Here is a 15818-nt window from a genome sequence, read left to right on the forward strand (position 1 = left end):
TGTCTGGGGGGGCAGACAGCCCTGAATCTGAATCCCAGTTCTAGCTCTTTCTCACTGTGGAACTTGGAAAACATCCTTCAGTTCCCAGAGCCTTCATCTGTAAATGAATCATTGTGCTCCTGTCTCAGGATGGGAGAAAGGATTAATTAAAGGAAATGATCTACTTGTTCATTCAGATGAAGCTTCACTGGGCACCTGCTGGATGTCAGGCCCTGGGTCGTAATATAAGTGAATTCAATGTTCTGTTATTGAACTTCTAGATGGGGATTGAACTTCTAGGCACAATCTATGACATGGCAGGCTGGAAGGTGATAGGGCAATGAAAAGAGCCAGGAGGGGCCATCGGAGGGGGAATGGGCTGCGTAGGCCCCTTTGAGAAGGTAAAGAGCAACTCCAACATCTCAGAGAACAGCATTCTAAGTGGAAAATACAGGATTTACAAAGTCCACTGCAGTGGCACATGCCTGTAGCCCCCACTACTCAGGAGGCTGAGATAGGAGAATCACTTGAGCCTGGGAGTTCGAGGCTGCAGTGAGCTGTGATTGTGCCACTGCACCCCAATAAGACTCTCTCTCTTAAAAAAACAAAACCAAAAACAAACAGCGTGGCCAAACGTGGTGGCTCACACCTGTAATCCCAGCACTTTGGGAGGCCAAGGTGGGAGGATTGCTTGAGCTCAGGAGTTCAAGATCAGCCTGGGCATCATGGTGAGGCCCCATCTCTAAAACACACACACACACACACACACACACACACACACACACAACAGCGAAACACAGTGGGTGAGGGGAGAGTAGGTGAGAAGGTCAGAGAGGTGGGGTGGGCATTGCCTCCTGCGTGACCAATTCCACAAGGAACTGTCTGCAGTGGCTGTTGAAAGAACAGAGCCGGTGTGGACCCAGGCGGCAGCAAGCCTCTCCCCACTCCTACATGCTGTGGGTGCATGTCCTCTCTCATTTCCTGCTGTCAGATGGCCTCTTCTTTGGTTCTTAAGGCCCAGAGGCCTCCTGAGCCATGGCCTGTGACCTCACCCGGACAGAGACCCCCAGCTGGCTGCCGCTGACCCCCACTTGGGGAGGGCTCTGTATCCACCCTGGCCAGACTCAGGGAGCATCACAAAGAGTCCTTTCACCAGAGCGCATCGTGGGGGACCGGGAGGGGAGCGGTGCCCTTCTGCCTGTGGGCATAAAAACCCCGTTTCTCTTGAGCAACGCTGGCTCCTGGCAGGGGAAGGGGCGGGGAAGGGGCGGGGCGCAGGGACATTATTGTCCTTCCCTTTCAGCGCATGGGCAAGACGGTCCAGACGACAGCAGAGACTCCAGGCTGCCGGCCTCAGACTGTCTGCAGGTGGCCCGACCAGCAGCAGCGCTTCCGCCTCAGGGAGTGTCCACAGCAAACAGCCCAGCACCCATGGGTTTAGGGGTGCCTGCCTAGGATCCCGGGTAGGAGATAAGCCTCCCAGCCGGGGGTGAAGAGGTTAGGCTTATAATATCAGAGGACTCCCCAGCTCTGCTCTTCCGGGGTTCCATGTCAGTGGCCTCTTCTTGGCTCTGTTAGGGACTCCTCCTGCCCGCTCTTTACCTGGATTTCTTAATTTTTATTTATATATTTTTTAGAGACAAGGTCTCTCTCTGTTTTCCAGGCTGGAGTACGGTGATCATAGCTCATTGCAACCTCCACCTCCTGGGCTCAAGCGATCCTTCCACTCCCGAGAAGTTGGGACTACAGGGGTGTACTATCGAGCACAACTAATGTTTTTTTTCTGGTTTCTGGTTTTTGTTTGTTTGTTTGTTTTGGTTTTTTTTTTGTAGAGACGAGGCTTGCTCTGTTGCCCAGGCTGGTCTTGAACTCCTGGCCTCAAGTGATCTTCCTGCCTCAGCCTCCCAAAGTGCTGAGGTTAGAGGCATGAGTCACCGAGCCTGGTCTTTACCTGGATGTCTTACTCCTGACGTGGGTGTGACGTTCTGTGCTGGACAGAGACCTGCTCTTGGAGGGAGGCAGGCAGGAAACGGGAGCACAGGGGGACAACCCAGGGGCTGTGAGAGAGGGAGCTCCTGGTCAGCCGAGTGGCCTGGGAGAGAATGTGCGCCTGTGATGTGCGGGAACAGGGGGACAAGGCTTTCCAGGTGGAGCGGGCAGCACGTGCAGACAGGCGTGTCGCAGATGCGCGGAAGTGGTGACGGTGCTGCTTGGCTGGGAGGGGAGGAGCCAACAGGTCTTGCTCCAGAGCAGGGATTTTATCCGGAAAGCACTGGGCCCTCACCCAAGATACCATTTAGGCCCTTAAGGGGAGGTTTTTGGGGAAGATGGGAGCCAGGAGCAGAGGCAGGAAGAGGAGCCAGCGGGGCCCTGGGGAAGGTGAGGAGGTAGACGGGCCTGGCCAGTAATGGGCCCGAGGGTAGAGTGAGCTGATCAGCTCAGGATGAGCCCTGGGTTTTGACTTGAGCAATGGAGGTGGGTGGAGGAGCCACCAATGAGGCCAGGAGCACTTGAGGAGGAGCAGGGTGACTGGGGGCAGTCTGAGGAGCTGCTGGAACAAGTTAGGGAGATGCCCACATGATGGGTATGAGGCTAGGAGTGCTGGAGAGCTTGGGAGAGAGAGCAGGATGAGGGTGGGAGGAAAAGTAAGGGGAGATGGAAGACAGGAGAGAGAGAGGGAGAGAGAGAAGAGAGCAAGAAAGCAAGAGGGAGGCCGGGCGCGGTGGCTCACACCTGGAATCCCAGCACTTTGGGAAGCCAAGACAGGCAGATCACAAAGTCAGGGGTTGGAGACCAGCCCAACCAACATGGCGAAACCCCGTCTCTACTAAAAATACAAAACTTAGCTGGGAATTTGTGGCACGTGCCTGTAATCCCAGCTACTTGGGAGGCTGAGGCAGGAGAATCGTTTGAACTTGGGAGGTGGGGGTTGCAGTGAGCTGAGATTGTGCCATTGCACTCCAGCCTGGGCGACAGAGTGAGACTGTCTCAAAAAAAAAAAAAAAAAAAAAAACAACCCCCAAAAAAAAAAAAAAAAAAAAAAAAAAAAAAAGACAAAGCAAACAAAAAAAAAAAAAAAAAAAAAAAAAAAAAAAGACAAAGCAAAGTGAAAGTGAGAACCCCAGAGGTCCGTGCTGTGGCCCCTGCTTTCTGTATGAGAGGAAAAGATGCTGGAAACACAGGAGAGCGGCATGACTGACCTACCTGATGATGAGAAGATGAAACTTTCCTCCTTTCCCACCTCCAGCCTCTCCAGAGACAAGATGGTGAAGGAGCTGAGCCTGACGAATTGTCAGGAAGTGGAGCACCTGTGCCTGCACCTCCAGAGAGAACAGCTGAAAGAAATATACCCAAGCTGGATGCTCAGAGATTAATTTCAGAGAGAGGACTTCCAGCCTTAAGGCATGCATTTGATAAGGCAAAATTCAAAGGTAAAGGTCATGAGGCTGAAGATTTGAAGACGCTAATCAGACACATGGAGGATGGGCACACGAGCGATTCCCTAAACTGCAGTTTGAAGATTTTACTGACAGAGTTGAATGCCTGGGAAATAAAAAGGAAGTCCAGACTTGTTTAAAACAAATTCGACTTCATCTTCCTATTTTGCCTGAAGATTTTGTTAGCAATAATAATGAAGTTGTGGAGACTCATCATTTCAGATGAGTTTGTCAGAAACGGATCGAATTCAGTAGCAGTTACATCAAGTCCTTTTTTTTTGCTTCTGAGTCAAGTAGAAGCCTAACAGAAGAGCAACAACAATAACAAAAACAAATTGAGAGAAGAAACAACTGGCCTTAGAAAGAACGCAGGCAAGGCCAGGCGCTGCGGCTCACGCCTATACTCCTAGCACTTGGGAGGCTGAGGAGGGCAGATTGCCTAAGCTCAAGAGTTCGAGACCAGCCTGGCCAACATGGTGAAGCCCCGTCTATTCTAAAATGCAAACAAAAAACAAAAAAAACAAAGCTGGGTGTGGCAACGTGTGCCTGTAATCCCAGCTACTCAGGAGGCTGTGGCAGGAGAATCGTTTGAACCTCCCTGCTTAGGCAGGGAGGCGGAGGTTGCAGTGAGCCGAGATCAAGCCACTGCACTCCAGCCTGGGCGATGGAGCAAGACTCTGTCTCCAAAAAAAAAAGAAAGAAAGAAAGAAGGCAGGCAAAGCTGCTGAGTAATACCCTAGGAAATTATATGTTAATGAATACACCCAGGACACAGGCAGTTGAAGAGGTTAATACTGATGAGGATCAAAAGGAGGAGTCAAATGGATTAAACAGAGACATTCTAGACAATCCATGTAATGATGCTCCTACCAATACGTTAAATGAAAAGGAGGAATTAAAATTAGAGGACGCACTGCTGGACCAGTCTTTAAAAATGTGCAACAGCAACTTGATGCTTCATCCAGAAATGTTACTGAATGCTAGATAAGTGTCCTTTAAGAGAAAATGTGTCTGTCAACTCACCATCCTGAAAGCTTGCTGTTACTACGTATTTTTTCTTTTCTTTCTTTCTTTTTTTTTTTGAGATGGAGTTTTCCTCTTGATGCCCAGGCTGGAGTGAAATGGTACGATCTCAGGTCACTGAAATTTTCACCTCCCTGGTTCAAGCGATTCTCCTGCCTCAGCCTCCTGAGTAGCTGGGATCACAGGCATCCACCACCACGTCTGGCTAATTTTTTGTATTTTTAATAGAGGCGGGGTTTCACCATGTTGGCCAGGCTGGTCTCTAACTCCTGACCTCTAACTCCACTTGGCTTGGCCTCCCAAAGGGCTGGGATTACAAGCGTGAGCCACCTCGCCCAGCCACATTTTTTCTTCTCTGAGTGAAAATCTTTAAGTAGTAAAACTTTTACAGATTCTTGTTTAAAATCTGGTAATCTGGTATTTATTTATAATTATGCTTGTCACTTTAGTTAAATCTATTTCTTCTCTTTAGTGCTTGTTTGATATAGGTATGACTTCGTGAACTGATTAGCAGATAATAAGCAGTTTCTGCTGCTGGTTTGTCATTGAATATCTTCTTTTCATTAAGTTGGAGGTTTTGTTTGTTTGGCTCTCGCTCTGTCACCCAGGCTGGAGTGCAGTGGCGCGATCTTGGCTCACTGCAACCTCCACCTCCTAGGTTCAAGCAATTCTCCTGCATCAGCCTCCCAAGTAGCTGGGATTATAGGCGCATGCCACCATGCCCAGCTAATTAATTTTTGTATTTTTCGTAGACATGGGTGTTTGCCATGTTGGCCAGGTTAGTCTTGAACTCCTGACCTCAGGTGATCCGCCCACCTCAGCCTCCCAAAGTGCTGGGATTGCAGGCGTGAGGCACAGTGCCCGGCATTTTGTTTTTTACTGCTCCTTGCAGAGCAGGGCTAACCCATGGACAGTGTGCCCAGAGTGGCCCGGGTGAAGTTTTAAGATGTACATATATGTTAAATATGAATGCCCATTTTTTAAAGAAGTAAAAATAGAAATTACCTTGCAAAAAAAAAAAAAAAAAGTAAGATTCATAGAAAGAGGAGGGCAAGAGAAGGAGAAAGCAATAGGGAGAAGGCAGAGCACAAAGGAGCTAGAGGAAGCAGGACGGGAGGGACAGGAAGAAGGGATGAGAAAGCCTAGGCTGGAGCCAGGCGGAGCACAAGGCAGGGGCCTTCTCCCCCGTTCTCCCACTGCCTGCCCTGGACACACGGCCCAGGCTGAAGGCCAGGGAGGGCAGTCAGGACAGGCCTGGTGCGGGTCTGTTTCCCAACTCCCAGAGGAGAAAGTGGGGATGAGCCACAGCCAGGGGACCTGGTTGGACACAACAGGAACTTCTTGATTAAACAGCAGCGCATTGGCTGGGCGAGGTGGCTCATGCCTGTAATCCCAGCACTTTGGGAGGCCGGTGAGCAGATCACATGAGGTCGAGAGTTGAAGACCAGCCTGACCAACATGGAGAAACCCCGTCGCTACTGAAAAATACAAAAATTAACTGGGCATGGTGGCGCATGCCTGTAATCCCAGCTACTCAGGAGGCTGAGGTAGGAGAATCGCTTAAACCTAGGAGGCAGAGGTTGTGGTGAGCCAAGACTGTGCCATTATACTCCAGCCTGGGCAACAAGAGGAAGCTCAGTGTCAAAAAAACAAAACAAAACAAAAACAGCAGAGCATGGGCTGCCTGCGGCGGCTCACGCCTGCAATCCCAGCACTTTGGGAGGTTGAGGCAGGAGGATTGTTTATGCCCATAAGTTTGAGACCAGCCTGAGCAACATAATGAGACCCTGTCTCTACAAAAATAAAAAACAGTAGAACAGGCCCATTAGGGAAGGGGCCTCCTCCTAGGAGCCGTGGCCTTACCTGAGGCAGGGACTGACCACAATGGCCTCTCAAAGGGCGTGGGCTGCATGCTATTTCTCTGGGTTCACGGTGGGGGAAGGTAGATTTTCTGCTCTGGGCCTCAGTTTCCCTGAGTAAGGCAGAGTTGTGTTTAGTGGCCTGGACTCAATGATGGGGCAGGGAGCGGGCTCTGTAGCCCAAGACTGGCTGGCGACATCACTGAGTGTCCATGTTCAGGTGGGCCCTAGGGCCTCCTCCTCCCCACCCCCAGCCTTTGTTCCAGGAAAGGCAGGAAAAGGCAGCTGGAGGACAGGGGTGGAGGGCTGGAGCCTGCGGAGTGTTTCCAGGGAAAAAGTGATCCTTCCACGGAACAGCCAGTCAGTGCCACCTCCCCGACGTCACCATACCCCCACCCTTCCCCGTCCTGCTGCTGCCTCCATTTCTTCCTCCCTCCCTTTCAGGCAGAAGGATCCCAGCAGCTGGAAAAACCATGCTCTGCTCCCAACTTCCACCCTTAGTGCTGCCCAACCCCAGGCGCCTGTGGGCGGGGCAGAGGTGCGTGAGGGTGTGTGTGTGTATGAGTGTATGTGTGAGAGAGTGTGAATGTGTGTGTATGTGTGTGTTTGAGAGTTTGTGTGACTGTGTATGAATGTGTGTGCATGTGAGTGTGTGAGTGAATGCGCGTTTGTGTATGTGAGTGAATGTGTATTTGGGAGTGTGTGTGTGAAGTGTGTGAGTGTATGATTGTGTGTGCATGTGTGACTGTATGTTAGAGAATGTGTGCCTATGTGAGCATGTTTGTATGTGCGTGTGTGCACGTGCAATGTAGTGTTTGTGTGCAGTTGTGTGAGTGCATGGGTGTGACTGTTAAAGTATGAGTGTGCATATATGAGCATGTTTGTGTATTGTGGTCGAGTGTGTGTGTGTGTTTGCGTGTGTATGTGTGCACTCGAGTGTGCATTTGAGTGTGAGTGTGCATGTGTGTTTGAGCATGCAGGTGTTTGAGTGTAAGTGTGCATGAGTTTGAGTGTGCCTGTGTGTTCGAGTGTGTGTGTTACCTGTGTGTTCAAGTGAGTGCGGGCATTTGTGTGAGTGTGCATATGTTCGAGTGTGAGTGTGCATGTGTGGTCAAGTGTGTTTGAATGTGTTGCATGTGTTCAAGTAAGTGTGCATGTATTTGGGTGTGTGTGCATGCGTGTTTGAGTGTGTGAGTGTGAGTATGCATGTGGGTGTGTGTTTGAGTGCGCATGTGTATTTGAGTGTGTATGTGTGTGTGAGTGCACGTGCATGTGTTCGAGTGTGAGTATGCATGTGTGAGTGCATTTGAGTGTGAGTGTGCATGTGTGTATGTGTGTTTGAGTGTGAGTGCATGTATTTGAGTGTGCATGTGTGTATTTGTGACTGCGTGTGTTTGTGGGTGTGCGTGTTAGTGCGTGTGTGTGAGTGTGAGTATGCATGTGTGACTGCATGTATTTGAGTGTGCGTGTGTGTGTGCATGTGTGTATTTGAGTGTGGGCGTGTGTGTGCATGTGTGTATATGCATGTGTGTATTTGAGTGTGGCGTGTGTGTGTGCATGTGTGAGTGTGTGCGTGAGTGTGCACGTGCACGCATGGCTGCCACTGAGGTAGCCCAGGTGCATGTGAGGACATGGGGGGAGCGTGGCTGTCACCTGTAGTCGTGGGTGCTGGTGAGAAGCAGAGTGTATAGTTGGGGAAAGAAGCCAGCCTGAGTCACCCTGGTGCCTCAGTTTTGCCCCCCGCATGTGAGGTGGCACTGGCCCTGCTTCCCTAGGGCTGATGTGTCACAGAGTAGCCAAGGTGGAAAGGGCAGGAACACGTCCCAGTCCCCTGGCTACCAATTGAGCTCATAGCAACTCTTGAGGCAGGTGCTGCTGTTGTCCCCGCATCCCACGTGGGGAGCCTGAGGCTCAGGGCTGTAAAGTGGCTGGCGGCTGGCAAGTGGCTGACTTGAGACCAGAGCCCAGGTCTGCCTGACTTCAGGGCGTCTCCCCCAACCTTGAGCTGCTGCCCCAGGTCACACCGAGGCCTGGTCACCTCGTCCTCCCTCCAGGCTCTGGGCCTCAGTTCCTGTCCCCTGGGCAGATAGCTGCTTCTCCCTTGCCTGTAGGACCTGAAACCCTTCCTTGACTCAGGGATGTTCAGTAGGTTGTCCCAGGCCAAGGAATCCCATCAGGCCACCTGGTCCAACCCCTTATCATTCATTTGGGGAGCCCGAGGCCCAAGGCCTAGTGCTTAAGGTTGCAAAGCACATCCGGCCAGAGCTGGGGCTCCAGCCCCCTGCCTGGTGGTCCAGGAATGGGCTGTTTTTCTCTCTTCCTTCTCCCAAACAGATAGGCTTCTGGAGGGGCTGTCAGCACAGACACACACCCCTTCCTCTCTCTCCTCCGCCGTCCCCAAGCCCCACCACCGTTTCCCTGCCCTCCTCAAATGGGGCGGGGCAGGAGGGGTGCTCAGCTGCTGGAGAAGTCAAGGTTTCTGGACATCCCTCCCTGTTCCCTCCATTCCTGGGCATGGATCCCTGTTCAGATTCATGGAATCCACAGGCTGCTCAGAGGGACCCAGTCTTTCCCCAGCCCCCGTATCCGCCCCCACCTCCCAGTATAAATACGTCGGCTGGCCGGGCTCGGTGGCTCACGCCTGTAATCCCAGCACTTCGGGAAGCCGAGGAGGGCGGATCACCAGGTCAAGAGATTGAGACCATCCTGGCCAACATGGTGAAACCCATCTCTACTAAAAATACAAAATTAGCTGGGCCTGTTGGTGGGCACCTGTAGTCCCAGCTACTCGGGAGGCTGAGGCAGGAGAATCGCTTGAACCTGGGAGTCGGAGGTTGCAGTGAGCGGAGATCATGCTATTGCACTCCAGCCTGACGACAGACTCTGACTCAAAAAATAAAATAATAAATAAACACCACAGCTAATAATGTATATTTACCCAGGGGCTTGCAGCCTCTCAACAGCAAGCCTATAACATCCAACTGGTGCCACACGGAGGGTGTCAGGGGACTGCTGGGGCATCAGTGCCCTTGCCTGACACTGGCCCCACAGGCCAGCACGCCCCAGGTGGGCCGGCCTCACCACCTCGCATAGCCACAGCAGGTCCACCTACCTTTGTGGTGTATGGTTGTAAAAATGGGTGACCCAGAAAAACTCTTTTAGACTATTTTGAAACTTCTAATATCGAGGCTCCTGCATACACCATCTTCTATCGTGTAAACCTAGGCGCCTGAAGCCAGCCCCTTGGTGGGTCGGGCTGGAGACCACCGCAGCACCACGGGTGGTGGAGAGATGCTGGGTTCGCAGGAGGTGGCAAGAGCAGTGGCACCCTACCCATTATCGCCTTTCCCTGAGTCCAGTCCACCACTCCCCTGCCCCAGAGGTTTGTCCTCCTCTTCTCTCCGTCCCGGTACATCCCACAGGTTAGGGTTTATGTGGTGGGATTGCGGGTACCCTAAGGACAAGAAAGGACTGGACTGGTTCATTATGCTGATTCATTTCAGCTCTGGACCCCACAGAACTAAATTGGAATCCTGGTTCTGCCACCTGCTTGCGACCTAGAGCAAGCGACACTATCTCTTAGAACCTCAGTTTCTTTATTCGTAAAGCAGGCACTTATCCATTCATTCACATCCACCCATTCATCCATCTACTCACCTGTGAATCCACCCACCCACCCACTCACTCATCCGTCCAGCCACGTTTTTTTTTTTTTTTTTGAGACGGAGTCTTGCTCTGTCACCCAGGCTAGAGCGTAGTGGTGCAATCTCGGCTCACTGCAACCTCTGCCTCCCAGGTTCAAGCAATTCTCCTGCCTCAGCCTCCTGAGCAGCTGGGACTACAAGCTCATGCCACCAAGCCCAGTTAATTTTTTGTATTTGTAGTAGAGATGGGGTTTCACCAAATTGGCCAAGCTGCTCTTGAACTCCTGACCTCATGATCCACCCTCCTTGGCCTCTCAAAGTGCTGGGATTACAAGCGTGAGCCACAGTACCCAGCCACCGTCCATTTGCTTCTTGATATGTGCTAAGGGCCAGGGTCTGGCCCAGGGCCGGAGGTATGAAATGGGCTCCTAAAGACTAGATCTGTCATCATTTAGTCTTTATTTCCATGATGAAACATATTTCTGGGCCAGGCATGGTAATCCCAGCATTTTGGGAGGCTGAGGTGGGTGGATCACTCGAGGTCAGGAGTTCGAGATCACCCTGGCCAACATGGTGGAACCCTGTCTCTATTAAAAAAGCAAAAAAAGGGCCAGGCGCGGTGGCTCACGCCTGTAATCCCAGCACTTTGGGAGGCCGAGGCGGGTGGATCACGAGGTCAAGAGATCGAGACCATCCCGGTCAACATGGTGAAACCCCGTCTCTACTAAAACTACAAAAAATTAACTGGGCATGGTGGCGTGTGCCTGTAGTCCCAGCTACTCAGGAGGCTGAGGCAGGAGAATTGCCTGAACCCAGGAGGCGGAGGTTGCAGTGAGCCGAGATCGCGCCATTGCACTCCAGCCTGGGTAACAAGAGCGAAACTCCGTCTCAAAAAAAAAAAAAAAAATTTAGCCAGGCATGATGGTAGGTGCCTGTAATCCCACCTACTCGGGAGGCTGAGACAGGGAAATCGCTTGAACCCAGGAGGTGGAGGTTGTGGTGAGCTGAGATCACGACATTGCACTCCAGTCTGGGGGACAGAGCCAGACTCCGTCTCAAAAAAAAAAAAAAAAGAAAGAAAAGAAAAGAAACATATTTCTGAATTTTACAGACCTAAACTTCAAATGGGCACAGTAAACATCAAAAGGCAATGCTGACGGTGGGTGGGGACTAAACAAACAAACAAACAAATAAGGCAATGCTTAAGCCAGTGATCCGTATCTGCCCGGGGCCATATGGCCTCTTCGCAGCCATTACCCATGCAAGCCCATATAACAACTGGCCAGCACCACACGGATGGTGTCAGAGGGTGCTGGGCGCTTGCTGCCCCCGCCTGACACCAGCCTCACGGGCCAGCACGCCCCAGGTGGGCCGGCCTCACCACCTCGCTTGGCCACCGCAGGTCTATCTACCTTTGTAGTGTATGGTTATAAAAATGGGTGACCCAGAAAAATGCCTTTTAAACTATTTTGAAACTTCTAATATTGAGGCTCCTGCATACGCATAGTCTTCTATGGTATAAACCCTAAAGCTGTCACTGGGGTGGGGAACAGAGCTGAGCAGTCCCTTGGCCAGGCCAGTCTGGGAGGCTTCCAGGAGGAGGGGTTTTGGGAGCTCTGTGCCAGTCTAGAGGTGACTTGTGTAGGGATGATGCCTAAGGCAGAGAGAGGAATGGAAGGTGCCTGGGGAGAGGTCCAGAATCAGAACACCTGCCCAGAGGCCCACAGCCTTCCGAGAGCCTGCTGGACACCCAGCCAGGCTGGCCAGCACAACCAAGGGCTGGGGGGATGGGACGCAGCCACAAGATGAGGCCCCAGGCTTGCTGGGAAGGTACTGGGGTGGGAGGTGGCCTCCACCAGCCACAGAGTCAGCAAATACTGTAACCACCCAAGGGGTTTACCTTGCCCACTCGCTAGACAGAGCTGGTTCAAGACAGGGGAATTGCAATAGAGAAAGAGTAATTCACTCAAAGCCAGCTATGCAGGAGACCAGAGTTTTATTATTAATCAAATCAGTCTCCCGGGAGCACTCAGGGAGCAGAGTTTTTAAGGATAACTCGGTGGGTGGGGGGAAGCCAACAAGCCAGGAGAGCTGATTGGTCAGGGATGAAATCATAGGGAGTCCAAGCTGCCTTCTTGTGCTGAGTCAGTTCCTGGGTGGGGGCCACAGATCAGATGAGCCAGTTTATTGATCTGGGTGGGGCCCGCTGATCCATCAAGTGCAGGGTCTGCAGAATATCTCAATATCTTAGAAGCAGTTTAGGGAGGGTCAGAATCTCGTAGCCTCCAGCAGCATGACTCCTAAACCATACTTTCTAATCCTGTGGCTAATGTTAGTCCTACAAAGGCAATCTAGTCCCCAGGCAAGAAGGTCTGCCTTGGGAACGGGCTGTTACTGTCTTTAAGCTATAAGTTAGGGACTAATTTTCTCCCAAAGCTAGTTCAGCCTATGCCCAGGAATGAACAAGGACAGCTTGGAGGTTAGAAGCAAGACGGAGTCAGTTATGTTAGATCTCTTCCAGTGTCTTAGCCATAATTTTGCAAAGGTGGTTTCAATAGCAGCCCTGAAGCTGTTGCTGCCCCTGGACTCAGCTTAGCTCATCAGATGCTAAACTATGTGCTTTCTGGTGCCCAGTCTGAGCTCTGCAGACACCCTACCTGCCCTGGGGAGTTACTCTGGGCGGGTACATGGACACTGCCCCCAGCTCCCTGGGCTGGTGCCCCCTTCCCTCCGCTGCTGCAGCTGTGAGCTGCCAGGAGCTTGAAGCTCTCCAGAGGACACATTTGGCTGATGGGAGCCACGCTACCGGCCCTGCCTGGGAGGTTACGAGTGATGATTGACGGCCGGCAGCTTGGGTTGGGTGGGGGTGTGGGGTGGGAGTGTGGAGCAGCCCAGTCCCCTTGCCTCTGGATTTCACAGCCTTTTTGGTGCCATTCGTGCCCTGAAGCTCCCCTTCAGATCAGGCTGGGGCAGCATTTCTTCCAAAACCACATCTTGGTCCAGCCCTGCCCTGTCCCGCTTCTTACCCTCACAGGTTTCTTGAAATCTCAATAAAACTCCTGCACAAGAATTCCCATCTCTGGCTCTGCTTCTGGGGGGCTCGATGCCCGTCAGCTTGGCAACCTCTCCCACTGAATGTACATCAGAGCTGGGTGGGAGTGCGGCCCAATCTTGGGGGCACAGAAAAGCCTCCCAGAAAAGGTGACATTTGAATTGGGGTCTTGAAGGTTCAGTAGGAATAGCCCAGTTGACTGGTCCAAGTTTACTACTAATTGATCACAACCTGGAGCAGATTTCTTTCTTCCTTCTCTACCCTCACTGCTTCTCCTGACTAGCCTTAAAAAAAAAAAAAAAGGCCGGACACAGTGGCTAACGCCTGTAATCCCAGCACTTTGGGAGGCCGAGGTGGGTGGATCACAAGGTCAAGAGATCGAGACCATCCTGGTCAACATGGTGAAACCCCGTCTCTACTAAAAATACAAAAAATCAGCTGGGCATGGTGGCGAGTGCCTGCAATCCCAGCTACTCAGGAGGCTGAGGCAGGAGAATTGCCTGAACCCAGGAGGCGGAGGTTGCGGTGAGCCGAGATCATGCCATTGCACTCCAGCCTGGGTAACAAGAGTGAAACTCCGTCTCAAAAAAAATAAATAAATAAAATAAAATAAAAGGCCAGGCGCAGTGGCTGACGCCTGTAATCCCAGCACTTTGGGAGGCTGAGGAGGGTGGATCATGAGGTCAGGAGGTCGAGACCAGCCTGGCCAAGATGGCAAAACCCTGTCCCTACTAAAAATACAAAAATAGCTGGGCATGGTGGCGGGTTGCCTGTAATCCCAGCTACTTGGGAGGCTGAGGCAGGAGAATCAAACCTGGGAGGCGGAGGTTGCAGTGAGCTGCAATTGCACCATTGCACTCCAGCCTGGGAGACAGAGCGAGACTCTGTTTCAAAAAAAAAAAAGGAATTGCTCATTTGAAAGTTGCCAGCTGCGTTAGATCAAGCTGTCTGCTGTAATTGCCGAGGATGAGGGGAAGGACAGATTAGGAAAAGGGGCAGCTTAAGCAAAGGCCCTAAGGCCTGGAGAGGCAGGGCACATGCAGGAAGAGATGGCACATGTGGCTGGAGAGCAGAGATATGGAAGAGGGGCAGGAGATGAGATTAGAAAGGAATTTTGGCTGGGTGCTGTGGCTCAAGCCAGTAATGCCAGCACTTTGGGAGGCTGAAGCGAGTGGATCACTTAAGGCCAAGAGTTGAGACAAGCCTGGCCAACACAGTGAAACTGTGTCACTACTTAACAATACAAAAATTAGGCTGGGTGTGGTGGCTCACACCTATAATCCCAGCATTTTGGGAAGCTGAGGTGGGTGGATCACTTGAGGTCAGGAGTTCGAGACCAGTCTGGCCTACAGGGCGACACCCTGTCTCTACTAAAAATACAAAAAGTAGCCAAGTGTGGTGGTGCATGCCTGTAGTCCCAACTACTCAGGAGGCCGAGGCAGGAGAATGGTTTGAACCTGGGAGGTGGAGGTTGCAGTGAGCCGCGATCGCACCACTGCACTGCAGCCTGGGTGACAGGGCGAGACTCTGTCTCAAAAACAAGGAAAGAAAGGGATTTAGTGCCAGCGCAGAGAGAGAATACCTGTCACCATGTAAGCCAGCGGCTGTGAGTTCACACCGCCCACCGCCCCCTTTCTTGCACACACATGGTCGAGGCTGATGGACCATCACACTCTTTCCTGTTGAGCCCAGACAGAGCCTCAGAATCCTCAACCGTGTGCCCTGGCAGGTTCTATCTACTGATGGAATTACCACATGAGGTGACATCCATTGACCATCCCCCCCCCGGGCCGAGCCCAGGCTGGACCTGTCCAGTGGGCTGAGTCCACAAGCCTCCTGAGAGTGGGCCTGAGTATAGTAGGGGTCCCTGGGGAAGCAACCATTGTGGCCCATAAATAGGTTAGGCGGTCAGGAAACGGGAAATCCTGCAACACAATGAGGCCTGCTGTGCAGGGGTTTCCTCCGGGCTGAGCGCCGGGCTGAGGATGCTTCTGGAGCCAAAAGCCTTGCAGTGGAGCAAGACTCCTGCTTGCTGGTCCCAGGCACCAGGTCTTCCCACAGCTCTCAGGGGAACTCAAGGCCCAGCCTCACCCCACCCAGCCCAGCAAGGGCAGCTCAGGACAGCCCAGGATGAGCCAGGACAGGCAGCGTTCCACTGAGGGGACAGCGATTATCCCAGCTAAGCCCTGGCACCAGGCAGTGGTGGGGGCTACAGCGGGAGCCAGGCAGGGGCCAGGGAACAGATGAACCCCCTCCAGGGTCAGTGAGTACTTCTGCCAGGCCTTCCGAGCCCAGGAGCCCAAACACCTCTAATGTCTGTGTATGTGGCCCTGTCTCCAGCCAGGGCTCCCCGGGGCATGGTAAGCACCAAGCTGACCCTCCCTGGACCCCAACAACAGAGATATGATGTAGTCCCTCAATAGAGAAAAGTGAAAACATGCTCCAGAAAATTTCTATTAAATAGGCAAGTAACAAAACCCTATAGGATCGCAATGCTGTTAAAATACAAACAGCAATCTGTGTTCGTGTGTGCACAAGCATGTGCACGAAAAAGGCAGGAAGGAGAAGCGTCACATGTCGAGGTGGTAGGGGATTTTTATTTTCTTTTTTGAGCTTTTCTGGGCTTCCTAGATTTTCTTCAGTGAACTTTGAAATCATTTGAGAAAAGAAAAAAAAAAAGGCTAGGTGTGGCAAGGTGCGCCCATAGTCCTGGTTACTTGGGAGGCTGAGGTAGGAGGATCATTTGAGCCCAGGAGATGGAGGCTGCAGTGAGCTCCGATCATGCTGCTGCATTCCAGCCTGAGCAACAGAGCAAGAGTGTCTA

The 15818-nt window shown here is 52.0% G+C and overlaps 1 pseudogene; it reads left to right on the top strand.

Moving 5' to 3' along the window:
* The first annotated feature begins 3146 nt into the window (after window positions 1-3146).
* LOC108285480 lies at window positions 3147-4415 on the top strand (annotated as a pseudogene).
* The last annotated feature ends 11403 nt before the right edge of the window (window positions 4416-15818 follow it).

Source organism: Cebus imitator, unplaced genomic scaffold (assembly GCF_001604975.1).
Source record: "Cebus imitator isolate Cc_AM_T3 unplaced genomic scaffold, Cebus_imitator-1.0 Scaffold297, whole genome shotgun sequence".
Classification (NCBI taxonomy): domain Eukaryota; kingdom Metazoa; phylum Chordata; class Mammalia; order Primates; family Cebidae; genus Cebus; species Cebus imitator.